General features: G+C 42.3%; 1 long non-coding RNA gene across 4 annotated transcripts in view; it reads left to right on the top strand.

The window, feature by feature from the left end:
- Positions 1-478: 478 nt before the first annotated feature.
- The window catches only part of LOC133772062 (uncharacterized), a 38,205-nt gene continuing 21,938 nt past the window's right edge, over positions 479-16,745 (top strand). For 2 of the 4 annotated variants that reach the window (XR_009867690.1, XR_009867688.1), the window contains exons 1-3: positions 479-594; positions 12,569-12,633; positions 15,164-15,260. This is a non-coding gene — a long non-coding RNA (uncharacterized LOC133772062). Of the gene's footprint in view, positions 629-5,123; positions 5,185-12,568; positions 12,634-15,163; positions 15,261-16,745 lie in introns of those variants that run through there. The other 2 variants (XR_009867689.1, XR_009867691.1) reach the window with 2 other exon arrangements.

Here is a 16,745-nt window from a genome sequence, read left to right as displayed (position 1 = left end):
CCCCCCCCCCCCAGCGACCCCGCCCCAAGTTGGATGTATGCGTGGTGGGAGAGTGATTTCTGCAGGGTGACTGGGGGTGGCCGGGTGGGCGCCGGCCTAGTTCTGGGAAAAGGCGGCGAGTGGGGAGAAGCCCTTGTTGGGCGCCCAGAGAAGTGAAGGCAAGAACGCGGGGAGCCGCCCCGCCGTCCGGTTCGGTTCGGGCGGTTGGCGGTGCCCGCGCGCATGCGCGGCTGCAAGACGCCCGGCACGGGGTGGGGGAGATGCGCGCTGCCGGTTCTCCCGCGGCTCCCCCGCCTGCGCGTGCCGTGGCCGTTGGCCGCTCAGAGTGCCCGTCCCGGTGCCGCGCCCGCTCCTCCTGGTCGGCCGGCCGAGGCGTGAGGTGGGATGGGCGCCGCGCTGACGTTGCCCGGGATGCGGGCAGGTTCGGCCTCCGCCGCCGCCGCCTCGCCGGCCTCCGGGGTTTGTGTGGACACACCGGGCGGCGGGCGGCGACAGACCCGCCGTGCGCTCAGCGAGCAGCCGCCCAGCGCCCGGCGCCCAGCCCGGTGCCGCGGCTCGGCGCGGCCCCCCAGCCAGCGCCCCCACCCGGAGCCGGTGAGCGCCCCCGGCCGCCGCCCTCACCTGACAGGTTGTGGGTGACGAGTTTTCCCTCGGCGGGGGCTGGGGGCGGCCCCAGCGCGGGGCCTGAGGCGCTGGCCCTGCCCGGTGCCCCGGGCGGACTGCGAGACGCGGGCTCCGTGGGGCGGGCGCGGTGGGCGCCTCTGTCGCCGGCTCGGGAGCCCGGGTCGCAGGGCCCTGGGTGACAGTGCAGAGTCTGGCCGCAGCCGCCGGCCGGGGTTGCGGGTTCGCGGCTGCGGTGGAACCCGAACGCAGAGGCTCTGCCGCCGGGGCCCCGGGACGGTCTGCTTGGGGTGGGTTCCTCGTCGGGGGAGGGGCTGGGAGCAGTCCCTGTGCGTCTGGACAGCTGAGCCCACTGCTCGTTAACGCGGCTGGCTCCGGGTCTGACGCGGACGTTCTCTTTTGCAATACCGCACTAATTCTGTGTGCATGCATGCTTTTGATATTTTATTTTTCATCCCATTCCCTCCTCCACCCCCCCCCCACACTTTTTTTTGTTCTGCAGGAGTTCAAAATTGTAGGAGCGTTTGATTCCAGTGCAGGACCATTTGTACTTAGAGGCGACCTCACTGGTCTTTTTGATCGCTCGTTTTCACTTTTCTTATTGTAAACCATCAGTACTTTGTTAACCTCGGAATTATTCTTAGAACTTCTCTATCCTTCTATTTTTTATTTTTATTTTTTTTTGGAAAACCAGAAAGTTGTTTTTGTGATTGTGTTGTGGAATGTTTTCAGCTCTGTAAGCCAAACCAGTGATTTATTTTAGGCGCTTTACATGGTACCTACTTTAAAAACATGTTTCAAATATTGAAACTACACAGAACCGTGGAAGATCCGCCCTTAAGCATTTCCTATGTAGAGTGACTGTCAGATAGTGCTGGCTTATCCACACCTTAATAGTCACCCTAAAGGCAGAGGGATGTTTTTTTCTTTTATTTATTTTAAGTTTTTATCGATGTATTTTGGGAGACAGTTTTCGTCCAGTGGTTCACTCAAATGTTGGTTAACTGCTATGGCCAGGCAGTACTGAAACCTGGAACTGGCAGCTCCGTCCAGGTCTTGCACTTGAGTGGTAGAAATCTAGCCTCTTGAGCTGTCATCACTACCTTGCCAGGGTGTGGCAGAGTTCTTATATGACTTGTTCAGTTTCTCGTTCCACGTCTCGGGAGGCAGATTGCACGGGGAAGTTACAGGTTCATTTTTAAGGCTCTCAAAATTCTGTCGGCAATAGAGCCATCCCTGATGCACTCTGAACTGGGAAATGAAGGGGCAGACTTGAAACTACTATGGTATCTGGTGGACTTTGCAGAAACAGCCGAGTGTATTAATGCAAGGAAAACTTGGGTGGTATCAGTTTGGAGAAGCTGTTCCAACTGGCCTGAGTCATTTGTTCTCTTTAGAGAAATCTAGCTGAGCTGAACTGCTATGTAAGAACAGGTTTACCTCCATTAGCAGAGGGAAGAGGAGGTCCAAGATGTGTGATGTGTGGTACTTGTCTGTGTACTGTAGTGTGGTAGCCAAGGGTTGGGCCTTAGAGCCAGAGTGAGTTTGAATCGTGCCTTTGTTTTAGGCGATGTATTTATCCTCTTTGCGCTTCAATTTTCTAAACTCTGAAAATGGGATGATAATGGTGTGTATCCTTAAGGTGATCTAGAGTGTTAGATGAGTCTAGCCCACAGTGCCTGGTAAATCCCACGTGCTTGGTACCTGTCAGGGCTGCTGCTGCTGCTTCCCCTTAGGCAACAGGTTCATTCCGTTGTCCTTCATTTGCTCCTGAGGGGCTGAGAGTTTAGCGTCTCTGGCCTGCCTTGGCCACCTGTGAGGCAGTTTTAAATAGAACAGTTTAGACCCTGCAGTGGGTGCCCCTGTTGCTGAAGAAGTGCTGAAATATCTCTGTCTGTCCCTTCTGACAGAACCTTGGACTGCCTCCCTCCTGTGGGTGACGGCTGCTATTTTAATCGTCTGGTCTTGAGTTTGTTATTGGGTGTTTCTTTGCCTGTCGTGTACTGCTATCAAAAATAGTGTCTATCAAACTATTAGTGGGTATATTTGTGCTTACCTGATCAGCATAGTACATGTTTGTAGAATACATGCAAAATTGCTGTCATGTAAGGATCTTTTATGTTGAGTACAATGAGGTTAGTTCTGATTTGATTGTGTGTTCATCTTCAGCTTTTGTGTAATTTTCCTTAGAAAGTTTTTTTCCATTAATGATTCTGTGTACTTGCTTTTCTTCTTGGATTGCAGTGTCTGATACAGGTTGAGTACCCCTTATTTGTAGTGCTTGGGAGTTTGGATTTTTTAAGATTTTGGAATGTTTGCATATCTGTAATAAGATATCTGAGGAATGGGACCCGGGTCTGAACACAGAATTCATTTCTGTTTTGTATTCACCTTATACACATAGCCTGAAGATAACTTCATAGCATATTTTTAGTATGGCTATGTCTTTAAGGTTTTTTAGAAAGATTTACTTATTATTTGAAAGGCAGAATTACAGAGAAAGGGAGAGATGGAAAGATCTTCCGTCTACTGGTTTACTCCCCAAATGGCCACAGTGGCTGAAGCTGAGGGCCTGGAACTCCATCCTGGTCTCCCAAGTGGGTGGCAGGAGCCCATCTTCCACTGCTTTCTCAGGTGCCTTAGCAGGAGCCGGATTGGAAACAGCAGCGGAAACTAGAACTGATGCTGGCATCAGGGGTGGTGGCTTAACCCGCCATGCTCAGTGCCAGCCCCGAGTGTGACTATGTTTTGATTGCATGAGATCATGTTTGAAATTTTCCACCTCTGGAGTCTTATGGCCCCTCAGAGAGTTTAGTATCCTGGAGCATTTCCGGTTTTGGATTTTCAGATGCGCAACCAGTTTTAATTCTCTGTCCTTTAAATCAGATGTTTGCAAACCTTTGGTCTTAGGACTCCTTCACCTGCCTCAAAACTTAATGAGGACCCTGAATGAGCTGCTTGTGGATTATGTGTGTATGTTGACTGTATTGTAAATCAAAATAAATATAAAAATTTTTGTTACTTCACTGGAAATGGCATTTGTAAACTCATTATATATGAGCACAAACAGCATATTCTTAATGAAAAATGACCTTTGAAAACAAAACGGTAGTGTTCTCACTCTTTTGTTGTGTGGTTTAATAGAAACAGCTGTATTGTCATATTGGCTTCTGCATCAAGTCTGTTGCAGTCAGTTCTCCAGGGTGAAGTATCTACAAGCATCTGGAGAAAATCCAGCCTCACACAGTTAATGTGTGGGAAAGGCAAAGACGTAGTAATAGCCTTCTCAGATAATTGTTGATGTTCTTGTTTGATTTTACATCACAAACTCCACCAATGGTAGTTTCTGAAGGTTATGTGGTGTGGAATCTGAAGTCGTTATCAGTGGATTTTTTTTCCCATGGTGTGTTACATGAGAAGTCCTCACAATAGTGATTTTATTTAATTAGTTGCTTTGTAAAACATTGCAGATGTCATAATTGTTAACATAACAATTTACCAAACCCTAGTTAACTGGTGCAGTTTGCTGAGCATGTTTTATACAGAAAAGAAAATGCCCAAACCTGGTAAAGTTGTTCCATTGCAGCCTAGGAGAACAAGAGAGAGTGGTTTCTCAGACACTTGAGTCGGGCAAATGAAAACAAGCAGCATTTCCCTTCCTTACCTGGAGCACTCCATCAGTAGGAATAGTCTGATACATACAACTGGACGGTCTGTGCACTCAAGAGATTCTACAACTTGTGCTGCAATAATGGAGAGGGTTGCCTTCTTCAGCTTCAAAGTTGGGGGGTTTTGGTCGTTTAAGCATCAAACCAGAGCTTTTTCAGCCGCGGTATGTTCACTGCAGTCTCCTTCACAACGTATTGCTAATATCCTCACACTCAGTTTTAAGACAAAGCAATTTTAATACTAGCGCACACCACATGCCCTTGTAGCCTCTTCCAAATATTGGCATAGTTCTTTATACAGCTTTCAAAGAAAGTCACACTTATTAAAATCATCATGATTTGTTTTCTCAGAATTCTGATTTTTGCCTGAAAGCTTACAGTTCATCATTGGCAACCAGTAAGCGGCAGTTGGTTCCTTAATGGGACAGTAGACTCACTTCACTTCTGAGAAAACCTCTGCCAGTATGCCCATTTTTTTTTTTTTTAAAGATTTTAAATTTACTTGAGAGGCAGAATTACAGACAGAGACAGTATACCCAATTTTGAGAAACTGTAGCCGTCCGTCATTCTCTCAAAGTGATGTTTGTTTCATGAACAGAGAGGCTAGTTCAAGCTCTCAGTTCCGTTAGAGAAGCACTTTGCCCTGAGATAGCGACGAATTACTGTAATTCAGTGTGTGGCACAAGTGTTTCACACATATGTCCTTTCTGCCACCCAGAGTATTGAAAGGTGGTGTATTTGTAGGCTGAGACTTAGGAGAATTAGGAACTTGATTATTCAAGGACATTGTGTTAAGAAAACCTGCATTTTTTTCTTAATAGGTGCTGGTTCCGGGGAATGACAAATAGAATGATGGAAATTACAGCTTGGTGTTACCACCTTTATTTTTTCCAAGGTGCTGGTAATTTTGTATAAAGTTATTTATACATATTTAGTATATTAAATTTAGTCTTAAATTTAGTATAAAAATAATTTGATCTTGTGGGGACCCTAAGAGAGCGTCAGGACCCGTGGAGTTATGGGCCATGCTTTGAGAACCTGTAGATTTAAATTATAAAGAGGATTTCCACAAGACTTTGATTAGGAAGGGAAATGGCACTGAGAATATCTAGTCTTTTCTGGGTCAGACCCTGGGCTCTGGGGAAGGCCTTATTAAAAATTATACTCAGCACAATAAAGGTCATTCCCAGAAAATACAGGGATTTTGTAATGGTTGTAGTCAGGAGCCGATTGAATTGGAGGAATTACAATAATCTGAAATGACACTAAGAATAAAAACCAGATTTGGTTGTACATTTCTGTTGACATGTGCAGATTAAGTATTAAATACCGAACGTGCAGTGTGAAAACCTCAACTAATCTCCAGCTCATGAACAAACAAACAAACAAAAAAAAAACTGCTTTGTTTCCCCTTTTAATCTCCATTTACTTCTCATTTATTTCTCTCAATTTGTGATGCATGTGAGCTATGTTAGGGAGAGGTGCCCAGCACTCTCTGGCTTTGCCTCATATCTTTTCTATTTTTTAAAAAGATTTATTTATTTATTGACGAGGCAAAGTTACAGACAGAGGGAGAGACAGGGAGATCTTCCTCTGCTGGTTTACTCCCCAAATGGCTGCAATGGCCAGAGTTGCGTTGATCTGAAGCCAGGAGTCAGGAGCTTCTTTTGGGTCTCCCATATGGGTGCAGGGGCTCAAGAACTTGGGCCATCTTCCACCATTAGCAGGGAGCTGGTTCGGCAGTGGAACAACCAGGATTTGAAGCAGCCTCCATTGGGGAGGCAGGCATTGCCAGTGGCATCTTTACCTGCTGTGCCATGATGCTGGCCTGGTATTGCCAGCATCAGCTTAGCTGTGCCGCGACACAGGCCCTATATCCACATTTGATGTTAGTAATTTGGATCTTCTTTTTTTCTTAATTTTGCTTAAGGTTTGCCTTTGTTTTGGGTGGTGGCTTAGCCCGCTGCACTACCTTACCAGCCTCTCTGTGAATTTTTAGATCTAGTTAGATCTAGTTGCCAAGTCCTTTATTTCTTTACTTTTGCCTGGTTGTTCTGTTCTTATTGGGGGTGGTGGTTGTGGTGTATCAAGAATCCTAACTATTCTTGTAGAACAACTTCTGCATTTTTTAAGTTCTTAAAATTATTTAACCATTTTTATTAACATGAAACACTTATATATATTTATAGGGTACAGTGTAATATTTCAGTGCATATACACTGTGAACCAATCAAACTAGGAAGTCAGTTTCCTTATCATTGTTCTTAAATCCTACTAGCTCCTCTTTTCCAGTTTATTATAATTTATATAATATATTATTAGGAATTAAAGTTGTCCCACTGTGCTTTGGAACACTAGAACTTGGTACTTCTGTCTGACTTGCTTCAGGACCCATTATTCAGCTCCTTTTTATTCCTCTATCCTTTCCAACCTTTAGTGAACACTGTTCTAAGTTCAGATGGACTACTTAAAAAAAATTAATGTATTTATTTGAAAGGCAGAATGGTGGTGGTGGGTGAGTGGGTGGGTGGAGATCTGTGTGCTGGTTCACTCCCCAAATGGCCACAGCAGATAGATGTAGGCCAGGTTGAAGCCATCAGCCAGGAACTGCATCCTGGTCTCCCACCTGGGTGGCAGGGCCATCTTCCACTGCCTGATTGGAAGCAGGGTAGCTGGGATGCTGCTCTCTGATGTGGGGTGCCGCATTGCAAGTGGTGGCTTTTACCCGCTTTAGCTTCCATATGTATGTGAACCTACAATATTTGTCTTTCTGCATGTGGCTTGTTTCACTTAACAGAACGATCTGCAGTTCCGTCTACATCTCTGAAAATGTCAGGATTTCCTTCCTTGTTATGGTTCAATAGCATTCCATTGTGACGTATACCAGGTTTTGTTTATCCATCAGTGGGCATCTGGGCTGATGCCATAGCTTGGCTGTTGTGAGGAGTGCAGCTGTCTCTTTCATGTGCTGATTTTGTTTCCAGATCTCCTGTTTCCCTTTTTAATTCTGACAATTTTTGCTTGGTATATTTTGGTGTCTATTATTAGATTTGCATAGGTTTCAATTATACCTTCTTTCTACTGAACCTTTTGGTAATATCTTGTTTTATTAATATATTCTTTGTCTCTGGCGTCCTTGTTTGATTTTAAAGCCATTTTGTCTGATACTAGAGTAGACACTGCTGCCCAGTTTTGGTTACTGTATGCACGGGCTATCTTTTTCCATCCATTCCCTTTGAACCTTGTTGTGCCTTTGACTCCAAAGTCAGAACCTTACAGGTGACATTTAGTGGGATTGATTTTTTTTTTTTAATCTCCACTCTGCCAATGTGTGTCTTTTGGTTGGCAAATTTGGTCCATGTACATTTCATTACTGATAAGGAGGACATATTTATGATGTTTTACTACTGTGATTGCTTTCTATATGCCTTATTGCTTTCTTATTCCTCATGTCCTGAATATTTGGATTTCTACTGGGACTGATTTTGAGATATGGTACTTTCCCTAAAACAATTTTATTCATTTTAATGGGCACCATCATAGGTTAGAGGCAGAGAAAATTTTAAGTTAAGAATTTTGATCTGGGCTGGCACCACTGCTCACTAGGCTAATCCTCTGCTTGCGGAACTGGTATCCCTGGTCTAGTCCCGGTTGTGGTGCCGGTTCTGTCCCAGTTGCTCCTCTTCCAGTCCAGCTCTCTGATGTGGCCTGGTAAGGCAGTGGAGGATGCACCAAGTGCTTGGTTCCTGCACCTGCATGGAAGATCGGGTGGAAGCAACTGGCTCCTGGCTTAAGATCGGCGCACCACACCGGCCCTAGCAGCCATTTGGGGGATGAACCACCGGAAAAGGAAGACCTTTCTCTCTGTCTCTCTATCTCACTGTCTAACTCTGCCTGTAAAAAAAAAAAAAATTGATCTGGGGCAGGCGCTGTGGTGCAGTAGGTTAATCCTCCTCCTGCGGTGCCAGCCTCCCATATGGGAACTGTTTCTAGTCCCAGCTGTTCCACTTTCCATCCAACTCTCTGCTGTGGCCTGTGAAAGCAGTCAAAGATGGCCCAAGTCCTTGGGCCCCTGGACCCATGTGGGAGACCCAGCGGAAGCTCTTGGCTCCTGGCTTCAGATTGTCCCAGCTCCAACTGTTGCGGCCAATTGGGGAGTGAACCAGCAAAAGGAAGATGTCTTTCTGTCTCTCCCTATCACTGTCTGTAACTCTGCCTCTCAAATAAATTAATTAAATCTTAAATGAATTTTAATATCATATGTCATTCATATATAGACTTAGGATTTCAGCATTGGTTAAGTCTTAAGACAGTCATTTGAAATCTGGGTTGAGAAAAAACTGTTTAATCTATTTAATTAAATTGAAGTGTAATGAGACCCTTTATCCATACATGAGGCTCCATTTATTTGTAATAAGATGTCATAGAGCAAAAAAAAAAAATTTTTTTTAAAAAGTGTCTGTACATTTTTTGTCAAGCTTATCATTGTTAAGTAGACCAATGTTTTGGAGATGTTTTTCAGCACTGGAGACTTTTTTCTAATGGTATTTGGCAGGGAAATCCTTGTGTAAATAGATGAGAATAAAATAGTGAAGTTGTTCTGCTGGAATGAGAACTGGATTGGGGCATGTAAGCAAAAACAATGAAAGGGCATGGTAGTTTCTTACACTGAGCGTATTTAAATGATTTAGATTGAACTTGCAAGCGTGAGCTGTGTGTTTCTTTGCATTTTTAAGCAGTTTATTTAACTTAAAATTTTGTATATGTGAACTAGTCATGTAATTAGAATATACAACTTGAATTTTGGAGTAGGTATCAGAATTTCTTTGACTTTTCTGCCCAATGAAAATTAGGACAACTTAAGTGTGTGAGATTCCAATACCTTGTGTGTGCACACCAGTGCCTGCTGGCTTGCTGATAGGCTTGATTTCAGTCTTAAGTCAGTGAGACCAGAACAGCTTTTAGATCCATCATGCTCTGGAACTAGCTCCAGTTGAGAGCAAAAGATCAGGATAACCTCAAAAAAATGTGCATTTATTTTAAACACTAGAGCAGACAAAATTGTTTGCTTTTTGTTAGGTGCTTTTTGTTAGGCTGTCTAGAGCAGGCTGATACTGCTTTTATGATTCTCTGCTGTTAAGGTCAAATTCCTGTATTAACAAGTTTTAAATGTATTTACTTTTATTTGCACTTGTATTTGAAAGTCAGAGAGTGTGAGAGAGAGGGAAAGAGAGAAAGAATTAGGTAGCTGGGGCTGGGCCAGGTTGAAGTAGGAGGCTGGCACTCAATACAGATCTACCCTGTGGGTGGCAAGGACTCAGGTACTGGAGCCATTCCTTGCTGCCTCCCAGGGTGAGTCAAGGTGAAGCTGGACTTGAAAGTGGAGGAGGTCTTCCCTCCTAATTTGTATCCCTTTAATTTCTTTTTCTTGCCTAATAGCTCTGGCTAAGACTTCCAGAACTATATTGAATAGCAATGGTGAGAGTGGGCATTCCTGTCTGGTACCAGATCTCATTGGAAATGCTTCTAACTTTTCCCCATTCAATAGGATACTGGCCATGGGTTTTTCATAAATTGCTTTGATTGTATTGAGGAATGTTCCTTCTATACCCAGTTTGCTTAGGGTTTTCATCATGAAAGGGTATTGAATTTTATCAGATGCTTTCTCTGCATCCTTTGAGATAATCATATGGTTTTTCTTCTGCAGTTTGTTAATGTGGTGTATCACATTGATTTGTGAACATTGAACCATCCCTGCATACCAGGGATAAATCCCACTTGGTCTGGGTGGGTGATTTTTCTGATGTGTTGTTGCATTCCATTGGCCAGATTTTTGAGGATTTTTGCATCTATGTTCATCAGGGATATTGGTCTGTAATTCTCTTTCAATGCTGCATATTTTTCCAGCTTAGGAATTAAGGTGATGCTGGCTTCATAGAAAGAATTTGGGTGGATTCCCTCTTTTTTGATAGCTCTGAATAGTTTGAGGAGAATTGGGGTTAATTCTTCTTTAAATGTCTGGTAGAATTCAGCAGTGTATCCATCTGGTCCTGGGCTTTTCTTTGTTGGGAGGGCCTTTATTACTGTTTCAATTTCTGTGTCAGTTATGGGTCTGTTTAGATTTTCTATGTCTTCCTGGTTCAATGTAGGTAGGTTGTATGTGTCCAGGAATCTATCCATTTCTGATAGATTTCCCTGTTTGATGGCATACAAATCCTTGTAGTAATTTCTGATAATTCTATTTATTTCTGTGGTGTCTGTTGTTATGTTTCCTTTTTCATCTCTGATTTTATTGATTTGGGTCTTTTCTCTTCTTTTTTTAGTTAGTTGGGCCAATGGGGTGTCAATTTTGTTTATTTTTTCAAAAAACCAGCTCCTCGTTTGGCTGATTTTTGTAATTTTTTTTTGATTCAATCCTTTTGATTTCTTCTCTGATTTTAATTCTTTCTCTTCTCCTACTAGATTTGGGTCTGGTTTGCTGCAGTTTTTCTAGATCCTTGAGATGCATTTCCTGAGTTCATGGAGTCTCAGTTTCCTGGATTCTGGACAGAATACCCATTCTTCTGTGCCCCTTACTTTTTTTTTTTTTTTTTTGCCACTGTAGACTTAAACAGAACTTTATTTCTTTACTGTCTGCTATTTTTTTTTTTTACTCTTTCTGAAGCAAGAGGAGAATGTGGTTAACCTGTATTGTTGAGGAGGGCGCTGTGGCTTAACAGGCTAATCCTCCGCCTTGCAGCGCCAGCACACTGGGTTCTAGTCCCGGTTGGGGCACTGGATTCTATCCCGGTTGCCCCTCTTCCAGGCCAGCTCTCTGCTATGGCCCGGGAAGGCAGTGGAGGATGGCCCAAGTCCTTGGGCCCTGCACCCACATGGGAGACCAGGAGCAACCTGGCTCCTGGCTTCAGATCAGTGAGATGCACCGGCCGTAGCAGCCATTGGAGGGTGAACCAATGGCAAAAAGGAAGACCTTTCTCTCTGTCTCTCTCTCTCTCTCTCTCACTGTCCACTCTGCCTTTCAAAAAAATAAATAAATAAATAAAATAAAAAAATAAAAATAACCTGTTGTTACCTGAAAATTTGAGTAACTTCTTAACTGTTGAAATAGAGTTGGCTATGGCAAGTACCCAACATTAGTCTTTATAGTTCTAATAAAATTTGCAGCGACCTTTTCATGACATGTGCTGTTAATGTAGTTTTAGAGAGAGTCTTAGCGCTCAACAAGTAGAAATGACATAATTTCTTTTTATGACAGCAACAGTGAAAGCACATATGATTTTTCCCCCCTGCCTTTAGGTATATAGTGACTCTTAATACTTTGGAAGCTAGAAAAGTTACTCTGAATTTGTAGTCACTTTAAAAAATGAGTCTATTAAAAGAAAGAATAAGTAGCAGTGTAAAATTCCTCATGGACTTTAAAATGTCCTAATTTTTGTGCATGGTCCTAAATACCTATTTCCTTGCTTTTGAGTTGTATTTTGTTGAAAAGTTCTTATTGATATAAAAATTACAGATTCAGAAAAAATTCTGAATCTAAGTTAACCCATTTCAAGACTGCTGTTTTGCGTTTGTTTTGGTTTAAATGTAGCATTACTAAAACAGGGTCATTGTTTCACTTTTCAGTGATACCACAAAACTCTTCATTTCTAAGCATTGCTATATAAAAGTAGAAGACATTCAGGGTATTTTTTGGTGAATAGAAAATAAATCTGAACAATAATAAGAATTGTGTGTCTTGCTATTGAAGGTTGTTTAAAGTGTACAGACTTTATTTTCTTAATATGGAGGGAAAATGTGTATTATGTACATTCAGCAAGATAATGATATAGATATTCTTTACTCTGTAGAATCAACCTGTTACTAATTGAAAGTGTTCTCATACAGAAATAATCATACTTATTTACCAGTCTTTGGCCATTGTATGAATGGCAAACAATACGTACATTAATCACAGGATGCAGTGGGTAGTTCAAGTATTTTAAGGTGGAATATTAGAACAGTAAGAATGTCTCAAAAGAATTCCTAACAGCAGATCACAAACTGCATTTTTGTAGCACCAGGATTTTGCTAACGTCCTCCTGGCTGATTTTAGCTATTTTAATAGTCAGATGTTCCACATTGAGGGGACCCTCCAGAAGCACTTAAAAAACCCTTTTGGTTTCCAGTGCTGTCTTGTGTTGCCCACCATGAACATTTTTCATTGCCTGGCTTTTATGACATCTTAAAAATAGAAAACACAGTTGTGTAAGTGTTTAATGTCATTAACGTTTTTCTTTCAGATTACCTGCAATGATGAAATGAAGTAACTCAAGATGAGCAAGTTAAAAGTGGTATCAGAGAAAAGGTAATTCTAAATATTTTTATATATAGAAATTGCAGACATAATTGTTAGAAACTCATTACTTCAAAATGCTATTCATGTTTAATAGTACGTTTATATTATTTTGTTAGTGTTTATTAATATTAAAACAGTAGTCAGTATACTATGGCTCATGGCCATGTAAGGCCTCTCTTTGTGTTGTGTGCCCTGTGACCTAAGAATGGGTTTTATATTTTTAATTGCTTTTCAAAAGTCAAAATAATACTTTGTGACACCTGAGGACTGAAGGAAATTTGGGTTTGAGTTATGTGAAGAGAATTTTATTGGAACACAGGCCTGCTCCTTCCATGCTGCATTTGCATTGTGGTTGCCAAGTGGAGGAATTTGACAGACTGTGGCTCACAATGCCTAAAATATTTGTTATCTGGACCTTCGCAGGAAAAGTTTGTCTTCGGAGTCAGAGCTCATTATATCATCTCTGTGAAAGTTCTAAAGTGCCAAGGAATTGTCTGAAGTTTGGTTAAAAGGCAGACTGGTTCCATGTTCAGGTTTTCTTAGCTGTACAGCCTTGAACAGTCTGCTTAACTCTGTCTGCTACACCTCAGTTTTGTCAGCTATAAAATTATTTTAATGATAATACTGTTACAATAAGGATGTGAAGATTAAATAGTGCCTGGCTGACTCAGTAAATGACGGCTTGTTAATATTGATAGTAACCATAGTAACCAACATTTCTGTTTTTTTTTTTTTAAGATTTTTTAATTTACTTGAGAGAGTTACAGAAGAGAGAGGGAGGTCTTCCATCCACTGGTTCACTCCCCAGATGGCCTCAATGCCCAGAGCTTGGCCATTCTGAAGCCAGGAGCCAGGAGCTTCTTCTGGGTCTCCCATGTGGGTGCAGTGGCCCAAGGGCTTGGGCCATCTTGCACTGCTTTCCCAGGCCATGGCAGAGAGCTGGATTGGAAGTGGAGCAGCTAGGTTTTGTGCTGGTGCCCCAGGTAGTGGCTTTACCCAATACCTTGCACTGCTGGCCCCAACATTTCTGTATTATGGTAAAATAACTCATTTACCAAAACAAACATATTTAGTAAGAAGAGTGACATAGTTTGACAACATTTTTGTAGATCTCCGTCATGTTTGGCTTAATGGAAGAAAGCAGAAGTCTCTTATCTACTTCTGAGTTCAAACTATTGTGACAGAAACACATACAGAGACGAATGCATACAGACATATACGCACACACACATATATAAGTTTTTGTGTTGTGTTATGGTTGACGGATGGGTTTTAGGAGTTCCAGAATGTGTGGAAAGAGAGAAAGCATTAGAGGGCCTTTTTAGTGAAGTAATAAGAGGAAACTTCCCTCATTTGGAGAAAGAAAGGGGCATCCAAGTACAGGAAGCACATAACACTCCTAATACACATCACCAGAAAAGATCTTCATCCGACACATTGTAATCAACTCTCCACAGTAAAACATAAAGGGAAGATTCTAAAATGTGCACAAGGGAAATGCCAGATTACTTTCAGAGGATCTCCAATTAGACTCACAGCTGACTTCTCATCAGAAACCCTGCAAGGCTAGGAGAGAATGGTGAGATACATTCCAAGTCTTAAGAGAAAAAAACTGTCAACTCAGAATACTACACCCTGCAAAGCTCTCATTTATGAATGATGGTGAAATAAAGACTTCCCTAACAAACAGAAATTGAGAGACTATGTCACCAGCCATCCAGCCCCACAGAAGATGCCTAATGATGTGCTGCACACAGAAACACAGAAACATGGTCATCACTATGAAAGAAGGTAAAGGAAGAAAATCTCCCAGTAAAAGTCAAAGGAATTCCAAAGTAAAAACTAGGAATATTTTGGGGAAAATGGCAGAGCAAAGTCGTTGCTTATCAATAGTTGCCTTGAATGTAAATGGCCTCAACTCTCCAGTTAAAAGATACAAACAGACAGAATGGATTAAAAACCCATGCATTTGTTGCCTACAAGAAACACATCTCACCAACAAAGATGCATGCAGACTGAAAGTGAAAGGATGGAAAAAGGTATTCCATGCTAACAAAAACCAAAAATCGGATGTAGCCATCCTAATATAGGACAGAATAGACTTTAACACAAAACCTGTTAAAAGACTCAAAGAAGGGCACTATGTAATGATTAAGGGATCAATTCAACAGGAAGATGTAACTATTATAAATGTATATGCACCTAATTACAAGGCACCTGGCTATTGAAAAGAAATGTTATTGGATCTAAAGGGAGACAGAGACTCCAATACAGTAGTAATGAGGGACTTCAATATCCCACTTTGAGCAATGGACAGATCAACCAGACAGAAAATCAGCAAGGAAACAGTAGAGTTAATTGACACTATAGACCAAATCGACTTAACAAATATCTACAGAACCTTCCACCCTACAGCCTCCTCCAAATACACAGTGATCTTGTAGTACTGACTTTACAGTTGGTATAGAATGTATCCTGATGTTAGATAACATTTGCTTTTGTTTTCTTTTTTTTTTCCTCCTTTTTTTTTTTTTTTTAGCCTTACCAATAATTCTCGGATTGTGGGACACTGAATCAGCAGAATCAGATACTGCCATCTGTCACATCAAAGATTCCTCATCTTGCTGAAAGTCAAGGTAAACTTGAGTCTCTGCTTTGCTTTTTGGAGTTGTTTCAAAGTAGATGCTAGGAATGTTCAAACTTGATAAATCTGTAACTTTCTATAAAAATTGAACTTTATTAAATTGGTTCAACAAGTAGAAAACTGAAGAACTTTGGAAGAGACTGATCCTCAACACATTATTTTTTTTTCAAGATTTATTTATTTGAAAGTCAGAGTTACACAGAAAGAGGAGAGGCAGAGAGAGAGAGAGAGGGTCTTCTATCCACAGGTTCACTCCCCAATTGGCCTCAATGGTTGGAGCTGAGCCTATCCAAAGCCAGGAATTCTTCCAGGTCTCCCACATGGGTGCAGGGGCCCAAAGGCTTGGGCCATTTTCTACTGCTTTCCCAGGCCATAGCAGAGAGCTTTATTGGGAGTGGAGCAGCCAGGACTCAAACTGGCACCCATGTGGGATGCTGGCACTACAGGCGGTGGCTTTACCTGCTGCACCACAGTGCCGGCCCCAATACATTATTTTTGATTATTACAATTTTACTGATGTATTTTCTTACTGCCCCATTTTTGGAAAGTTCTGAATTCCAGTTTTACTTGTGGTTGTAAAGTGTGTTGCCGTCCAGATGGAGAGAGCAGATAGATGTACTGAACAGGCTACAGGGACGCAGCAAGTGGGCAGGACAGCCAGAGGTTCACTGCTTGCAGAATGGACTAGAATCTGAATGTCCAGCTTGCAAAGAGTCAGCTTTCTTGTGGTCTAGCAGATTTTCTAGTTGTTAGCAGAGCTGGGGAATTTGCAACACCCTTAGCTAGAGACTTTCCTAGCCCATCAAGTAACCCCAGGGTGACTCTCCATAGAGTGTTGACAGAAAGGTGTCAAGTAGCATGGAATGTTGGATATTAGCATGCCCCCACCTTGAAATTCACCTCTGTCCTCAGTGACTGGGTTCCTTAGGGAAGTTACTGAATCTCTAGGATTTAGCTACACCATCTCTGGAGGAGAGGTAACAGATATCATGGGACTGTGATGAAATTCACATGAACAGCATGAAAAATGAGAATAAAAAATGTTCAGTAGATGTCACTTGTAATTATTTGTTTTATGAAGCTAGTTATATTAACTTTTTTTTTTTTAAAAAAGAGGTATTTATTTATTTGAAAATCAGAGGTAAAGAGAGAAAGATTGGAGAGGCAGAGAGAGAGAGGTCCTCCATCCGATGGTTCACTCCCCAGATGGCCGCAACAGCCGGAGCTGCATCAATCCAAATTCAGGAGCCAGGAACTTCTTCTGGGTCTCCCACGCGGGTGCAGGGGCCCAAGGCCTTGGGCCATCTTCTACTGCTTTCCCAGGCCATAGCAGAGAGCTGGATTGGAAGGGGAGCAGCTGGGACTAGAACCAGCACCTGTATGGGATGCCGGAGCTTCAAGCCAGGGCGTTAACCCTGTGCGCCACAGCGCCTGCCCCTAATAATATTAACTTGATATCAAACCTTGACAAGGGCAC

The sequence above is a fragment of the Lepus europaeus genome, chromosome 12, assembly GCF_033115175.1.
Source record: "Lepus europaeus isolate LE1 chromosome 12, mLepTim1.pri, whole genome shotgun sequence".
NCBI lineage: Eukaryota > Metazoa > Chordata > Mammalia > Lagomorpha > Leporidae > Lepus > Lepus europaeus.
Note: the sequence above shows the minus strand (reverse complement) of the source record. Positions and strands in the feature narration are given on the sequence as shown.